The sequence below is a fragment of the Panthera onca genome, chromosome B4, assembly GCF_046562875.1.
Source record: "Panthera onca isolate mPanOnc1 chromosome B4, mPanOnc1 haplotype 2, whole genome shotgun sequence".
NCBI lineage: Eukaryota > Metazoa > Chordata > Mammalia > Carnivora > Felidae > Panthera > Panthera onca.
In genome coordinates, this window is record NC_138345.1 from 28,561,806 (window position 1) to 28,570,273 (window position 8,468).

An 8,468-nucleotide genomic window follows, 5' to 3' on the forward strand; every position below is an offset into this window, starting at 1 on the left:
GATGAGGGAGAGGCCCCCGGGTGGCTCAGTGGGTTAAGCCACGGACTCTTGAATTTTGGCTCAGGTCATGATCTTTCCAGTTCTGAGAGTTTGAGCCCCGCGTCTGGTTTCCTGCTGACAGCACAGACCCTGCTTAGAATTCTCTCTCCCTCTGCTCTCTGCCCCTTCCCCGCACTTAAAAAGACTTTTTAAAAAGTGATAAGGGAAACAAGGGATGCCTGGGATGCAGACCAACTCATCTCATGTCAGCGCGTTAAGACTGAAGACAGGTCCCAGGTGAGAAGAATTATAACCATTTAAGAGAACTGACCTCTAATTCTAATAAAAAGAGTTTGTTTATATTTTCAGCATTTTATTCTTTCGGTTGCCAGAAGATAGGGGATACGTCACATTTAGTGCTGACCGCCACGTTTTGTCATGAGAACAAGAATTGTGAAGTCTGTGAATCAAATTGGGAAATGGGCATTACCTTGACCTTTAGAGCATCCTGATTGGCTAGCTGTGCTGCCCTCTCCCCGGGCGTCAGCAGGGTCATAAACGTAGAAGTAGAAAGGCAGGTGATCAAACAAACCTGCAGAAGCCTCAGCTGCAGCACCGGGCTAAGGGAGGAGGAGGGTGGGCGCTTGGTGCTAGGTTCAAGTCCGGTGCGCCTACGAGGGAGCACGTAATCCCCGCTAGAGGGTGCTATGGGGCTGGGAGGGGACTGGAGCAGTATGGTGAGCGCCCGCCCGCGTGCGTGAGACTAGGCGTGCCCATGAAGTGGCCCTGGCGGTCTGTGTGCACGCGTCTGTGTCCCCCACTGCTCGCGGGCAGGACAGCGGGGGCAGGGACAGCGTGCTGGGGCGGAAGAGTCTGAGTTTTGCGGTGGCGCTGTTCGTGAGTCTCCCGGGCGAAGCCGCTCCCCTGCACCCCTGGCCTGGGACTGATTTCTGGAGGAGGTGGCGCGTGTGTCTGCGTGGCTGTCCACCTGGGCCATGACGGGCCCTCACACAGAAAACGATGTTTCTGCTCCATCAAGGATTGCTCCACCCAAGCGCTTGCATCAGGTCCAGGCGGGTACAGCAGGGTTCGTCCATCCAGGCCTCTAAAGGAAGCTTTTCTCTGCCCGGGAAAGCAGCTTCTCTCCGGGCAACATCCGTCAAAGTCCTGTCGGGAAACCTCGCACGTAATACTAATGCGCTTGGACAGATTCGAGGACAGGAGCCGTAAAATTAAAAACCATACCAAAGTCCCGGAGTGGGATTGAGGTGTTTTTCAGTCTTCAGCAAGCCGCCCCGGCACCTGGGTGGCGGGCGTAATTAGTGTTTACTGATCAGCCGCAGCCGGGGTGCGGTAACCACGGCGACCGCGCCGGGCCTCGCACCACCCCCAGCCCAGGAACCCGCCGCTCCGCGGCTCCGCCCCGCCCCAGGATGCCCCGCCTCCTCGCGCTCCCCATTGGTGGTCGGCTCCGGCGCTCCTGAAGCCACCAATCACCGGCCGCGTCTTCTTACAAAGGGTGGAGAGTCGCCTTCCTGAAGCCATGCTCTCTCTCTACAGGAAAGCTAGGCTGATGGCTCAATTGAGGTTAATGAAAACTCCAATCAGAGAGGCAAAACGCGAGCGGGATTATCGTATTTACATAAAGGAGCAATACGAGAACCTGAGCAGCCCCTAACAGCTGGCCCTGGAAAGGTTTCTGTGGCGAAGGGCCATCAGATGTGCTCATCCTATATACTATGTACACTCTAGTTCGGGTTCCATCACCACCTAATTCCGTGTCACTTCCATCCGGGGGTCTCTGTTTCCTCAATTTAGAGAGGACTGGATAGTCTGTCGGGACCCTTCCAATTCTAAATTTCTATGAGCTGCGGAAGCTGAGTCACCCCCCTGGGAGCCAACGCTGTTTAGCATTCAGGCCTGAACAGAAAATCACAGAATGGGAGTCTGGTTTGACTTTTTTTTTCTGTCCTTCTGTCTACAGAGGAAGAAATAGCTGTCTCATTCCCCCTTGCCAGAAGAAAAAAAAAAAATCAATAGGTGTTTAATCTGCAAGGGAGATGAATTTCCCTTCAACCGAAGGAGATGTGGAATGGCTCTGGGCTGAGGTTTGATTGAAGTGTCAGGTGTCAGAGCCCGCAGGGATGATAAACAATCTCCCTCACCCCCTCGCTTTACAGATAAGAAGTCTGAGGCTCAGAGATGCTGGGCACCTTGCACAAGGCAGCCCAGCTTTCAGAGCAGAAATACTATGCCCTTTCTGTCCCATCATGCTGGACAGCTCGGACCATCTGCTTTCCTCAGGGACTCGGGTTTGCTGTGCCTCCCCCTCTTCTTCATCCTCTCATACTGTCCAATAATAATTGGCAACATACACATCCAGCCCTCAGAAACTGGAGACAAGGACCAAGCTGAGTTTTCTGATATTAGTCAAGGTAGATCCCTTGAAGAAAGAAGAAGGTGCCTTTAACTTGGCCACAATCTGAAGCTCTGAAGCATTCCAGTGATTCTGCAGTACATAGGCTTTGACTCTGCAGGACTTGCAGATGATTTCACAAAATTTCCAAACCTTAAAAGGCAGAGTGATGAAGCATTGCATCAGCAGTATAGTGGCTAATGGCTGGATTCTCTTAATTTCCAAATATCCCGTACCCACAACATAGAATCAGTTGGATCGGGTACCTGTAAAATCTTGCAGCCATCCAAGGATAGATTTCCTCATTTTACCAAACGCACCAAAGATCTTGGCATCTTGGACCACCTTACCCCAGCTTATTGGACCATCTTACCCCAGCATCAGGCATTTACTGAACTCCCCTACAATCTCATCGATGGTAAAGGCTTTTGTGAGGCAAGGGAAGAATCTCAGAAGCTTTCCTCTGGCCTATTCTTGTCTTGCTGTCTCTGCCCACCTTCAGCCACCTGCCTCCCCCACCACATGTACCAATTTAAAACAGCTTTCAGGCCCCCATGATTTTCTCCTAGTTTTCTGGTTAATTCTTAAAATCCAACTTTTCATTTTGTTTCATAATTTCTCCAATGCTGTTCTAAAATAGACAAACAGCAGTCAAATTGGTTAACCATCTGCACAGAAATTGGAAGTTCATGGTGATGTCTAACCAAAGAAAGAAAGAAAAGGAGGAGGAAGAGGAGAGGGAGGAGGAGGGGGAGGAGAAGGAGGAGAAACAAGATAAAGATAAAGGACTATAAAATGCATCCTATAGAGCAAAGTTCAAAATCTTTTCCACCACGTTCAAAGCGGAGCCTACCCCGCTTTGTAATTGGTACTGCCCATTCATTTAACTAACCTTTGAACACCTATTTTGTGCTGGCACCGGGGATACACTGGTGAACAAGACAGATACAAAAACCCTTGCCCCTAGAGCACACAGGCTCCAGGCTGTAGTGGGAGCTGCTGGCAGAGACTTCCAGTGCAGGAACGGTGTGAGGCATTCAGTTGGATAGTGAAGGAACAGAAAGGAGGGTGGATGGCTGGAGCAAAGTGCTCAGAGGTACAGCGGTAGGAGGTGAAGTTTGGAAAGGGGAGGCAGGGCCAGATCTTTCAGAACTTCGTACTCCTATTAAGGAGCTGTAATTTAATTTTAAGTCCAATGAAAAACAATTGCAGGGTTTTAAGCAGGGGAAAGGCATGATCTGATTTACATTTTGTAAACACCACTCTGGCTGCTGTGTGGCTAATGGAGCGTAGCATTATCTAGAGAGGTATCTTCTTGGCATGAGGAAAAGCAATCCATTCAATTATCTTGAGTCGACATCCCCATTCTGGACTTTAATTTGCCCCAGGAGGAAACACTGGTACTGGTTATCCCACCCAGTCTAACTTGGGCTGTAATTAATTTTGGCCTTTAGGTTTACAAATCAGTCACTTATGACTTCTTTGGAATGAACCTCTGGGCTAGTGGACAAAAATGAGTTTCTAGACCTGCAAAGCTCTGAACTAGATTCTGTCCAAAGTCCTGGGAGGTCCTATGAGCAGCGGGTCAGAGCCCTCAAACCTCTCTCAGCCACAGCCATCTGCTTTAAAATAGCCTCATGTTTATTGACTGAAGGAGTAGGTGAAGGAAGGAACAAATGGGGGAAAAAAAAAAAGATAAATGGCTGGCTGGTTGGCTTCTTGAATGGATGGATGGATGGATGGATGGATGGAAGGAACCAGTGTGTGTGTGTGTGTGTGTGTGTGTGTGTACACATATATGCATGGAGAAAGAGAGAGAAAGTTTGGGCAAGTTGGAGACAGACCAGGTAAGGTCTCAGAGGAGAGGGAGAGGATAGATTAAGAGGGCCAGTGGAGAAGCTAATCTGGCCTCTAAAGCCACTCCCTACTTATTCTGGAAGATCCCTCAATAAGCCTTCCTGTCTCTTTGGCTGCCTGGATACCTAAGGAAATGGCATGAAGCAGTGGTCACCTCCAAGCCCTTTGCTCCTGGAGGGCAAGTTCAACTATCCTCTCTTCAGACCCTGCAGCTGCATTCACCCCTCGCTGGGAATACAGACTTCAGGTTAGGAAGACCCAGAAAGAGAGAAGTATGGGGCTGCTGAGACACCAGATTAGGGTTCCCTGTGGGGCCAGAGACAAAGGTAGAAGCAGAACCCTCCCACCCCCACTGCAAGGCTGGTCCTGTGCCTCCCAAGGACCCACCTGCACAAAGGCAAGGCTATTGGGTGCCAGCGTGGTAAGCGGTAGTACCAAAAAGGCTTATCTGACCAAGTCATTGTCCCGCACTCCCAAACTTCCCCTTAAGAAGGGAATCCAAGGCCAAGAAACAAATGCAGTCTGTGAGGTTAACACCTCCTTCAACTAGGAGCCACTCTGTCTTGGTCTCCAGACAGAGAAAAAAGCTTGAGATGGAACAATGTGCCAGCTTAGCAGGACTGGAAAATGGAGAACAAAATGCCACCAATTTGCTGTGCATCCACTCTGCTTGGAAAAATCTGGCATTTCTGATTCTGGCGGGAAGTCCCACTCTGCTCTGTTAGCAAAAGGCTGAGAGACCCGGAAACAAGATGCAGTGCCTGAAAGCATTCTGCAAGGTTTGCTTTTGTTCTCATGCAAGGTTTCCAGCAGGAGATAAAGCTTTCCACATGGCCTGAGAGTGGAGGAGGCTTCTTTCCACTCGCTTTTGATCCTTAGACACTGCAGCATGTAAACAATCATCATCCCACAGACAGTTTCCAGAAACAGAACTTCACTCGCTGACCTCCTACCCCCACCTCCGAGCAAGATGACCATGTTCCCACACCATCCTGCACCCCACCCTGCTGCCGACCCAAGAGCCATGCCAAGTCCCCAGGGAGCTCATCATCCAGAGAGGAAATGCCTGAAGCAAAGGATGCCCTTGGTGGCCATTGTCTGTGGTCACTTGGGCTCCCTGCCCAAAACTGTCTTCCCCAGAGCCCCTGGGCAACCTGACTGCCCTAAGACAGACCACAGCCCTCTCCTCCTACTAGCATGAAATCAGATTAGAAAAAACCCAAGGGCAGGGGATATACATTGATGGCGGTGAACACATCAATTACTACAGATTTACTATCTCTCTCTAGGCAACTTGTAATACATAACTATAAAAATATTCCCTTCAAATACTCTTTGATTCCACTTCCAGGAATCTATCCCAGAAAACAAGCGGGAATGTGGCAAAAGGGAAAAATTATAAATAACTTAAGTGCCCGACAATAGAGAGTTAAGTGGTCTCTTGCACTTCGAGTCAACAGTCACATACTCCTATCAAATATAATTTTTTAGTTCACATCCTGATAAATACATATTTGTTTATAATGAGTCACATATGGGTACTACTGAACTAAAGACGTTATGTGCACTACAAAACATACAATGTGGAAATTTTGGCCAATATTCAAATTTTTTTATTTTATTCATTAATACTACAGAAACATTTTGGCTTTGGGCGACATGATTTTGGATATGCTCCATTATTTTTTAAAATCCTATCTTCACATTTGGTGATGCAACAATGGAAAGGTCAGTATATTTTTATACTTGGTTGTAATAGTTGCCATAACTGGAAGCAGTCTTTTATAAAGACACTTACAAATAGAGGAAAGGCATAATTGGGCACACTTATTAATTAATAAATTAATTTTTCATTCTCATATACTAAGTATACAGACTTTTATTGAAATTAGGCTGAGTAAATTTTCTACTGCTATGATGTCAATCAATAGGTCTTACATTCTTTATATTTTAAACAAATGCTTCCAAAACACTAAAAACTTAACTGGAAGGTATTTAAACAAGGTAGCAAATTCTGTTTCCACATTTTAAAGTGAGTATATGAGAGTTTTTATATACAACTGCACTTTTTTCCAGCAATAAAGTCATAGAACATTGGAAGTCTAAATGCTCTATTTCTTTCAAAAAACTTTATGTTTTATTTATTTTTTTAAATGTCACCATAATTTGATGAGACAAATTCCATGTAATATATATATTTTAAGAGTCAAGTAACATAATATGGGAAGCCACAAAAATTTCTAAGTCATTTTTATATTTATTAACTCAAGTAATTTGCTACATGATACACATCTAATTTTGTGTACATAAAAGATTTTTTGCTCATTCTCTATGAACTTTCTATTCTAACATACTATACATATTTTATATTATATAAACATATATTATATAAATAATATATTTATATTATATATATAAATATATATGTAAATATATATTTATATATATATGAACATATAAATATAAACATATAAATACATGTTTATATAATGTTTATGTTTATATGTTTATATAATGTATTAAAATTATGTAAAATATTGCAAAGGTTCTACTATATATTAAAAGCTTCGTTTTATTACCTGAACCGCATCACTGATACTCAGTGTAGAACTTCCAGCTTCAAATCCTTTGCTATAGAGGTTTGTAAATAAATTTTAAGTGTGGCATAAATTATTAGCTGATGTTTGTTGAGCACTTACTTTGTGCCAGGCATAGTTTAAGCACCCTACCTATATGAATTCATTTGCTTTTTGCAACTAGCCCTCATGTAGACACAATTGCTATCCCTATTTTACAGGGAAGGGAACAGACACAGGGAAGTTAGGTAACTGGCCCAAGGTCACACCACTGACAAGCAGCAGCACTGGATTTTGAACTGTGACATCCAGGATCGAGGGACGGCGCTATTCCCCACCATGCTAGACCATTACCTCTGCAATGACGCTCAAGAATCTTGTTCCTGAAGTCAAAGCAGGTGCCCTGTCTGCACTTATTACTTCCATCCTTTGTTGTTGTTGTTGTTGTTGTTGTTGTTGTTGTTGTTGTTTTAACCATTGTTAAAGACCTCATTTGATATTCAGAATATATGTCCTTCAATTATCCTTCCTGTAGTGGCTTACAAAAACAAAATTCATGTGTTTTGTTTTGGAAGCAGCATTTGGCAACTGCCACAACTGAATCATGTTGGAAACATATGTACTTTCATCCAACTCTGTGGCAAAACTCCCGCACGGCATTATGTATTCTCATACTTGTTTCTTCAAACATTCAGCAATTGTTCTCCTTGCATCTTCCAACAGTATTTTCTGACAAAATACTACATTTAAGTTCATCCCTGCATTTTTTCCATGTGTCACTTAGCCCAGTTTTACCATGGTATGTGGCTTTTAAGCTGCTGAGCACGTATTATTAGTAGTTTAGCAAAATTATTTAAGTACCGAAATAAATATTGCATGACTTTAAACATTGGTGGGAGAATGTTTTCGATGTTTGCTTTTTAACATTTTGCCTGTGGTGATACTCTCCTTAGCTCATACCTTAGAAGCTAATATCTCTGTATGTAATATACAGTTAAGGTAAGGCCATCATGAATGAAATGAATATATATCCATTATTTACATAATCTTCTCAAGATACGAATATATTTCTGGCTGACTTTCAGATCTGATGCTATTGGGTTTTTTTTTCTTTTACATCTAATCAGAATTATGATGAGCTCATGCTCAAAGCTGAAGAAGAATCCACTCTGCCATTTTCTTGTTCTCTTCTCATGCTCTACATTTTCTTTGGAGGAAGATTTTTTGGCTACCTGTTCATTTTATGAAGGTTATTATCTAAAAGAACATAATCTGGCAAAATCTCTAAGCCAGACTCAAAAACTACAGTAAATCAGAATTTGCTAAAAGCAAACAACGCTGTTGGACCCGCATTGGCCACAGATAACCAGGGGACTAGCAGACTGGGTGCAACACCATGGTGAGTCCAGGTATTAGAGTATCAGTAAACCAGTTCTTTCTTACACTTGGATAAAAAGACATATGGGAGGAAGTTGCAATATTTTCTTCCCTCATCCTGAGGGATTGTCATTCATGCACCCCACAAGAGACTACTTTTCAGTTATTAAAAAATTATGTTATAGAAGACTATATATAAAGACATGGGGGAAATAGTCACAATATACTGACTGGTAAAAGTTTCAGAAACAGGATATATATGA

The 8,468-nt window shown here is 43.9% G+C and overlaps 1 long non-coding RNA gene across 1 annotated transcript; it reads left to right on the forward strand.

Annotated features, from left to right (window-relative positions):
• The first annotated feature begins 582 nt into the window (after positions 1 to 582).
• Positions 583 to 8,048, forward strand: LOC132694966 (uncharacterized). The gene is made up of 3 exons (XR_009617579.3): positions 583 to 3,491; positions 5,890 to 5,980; positions 7,050 to 8,048. It is a non-coding gene; the product is annotated as an uncharacterized LOC132694966 (long non-coding RNA).
• The last annotated feature ends 420 nt before the right edge of the window (positions 8,049 to 8,468 follow it).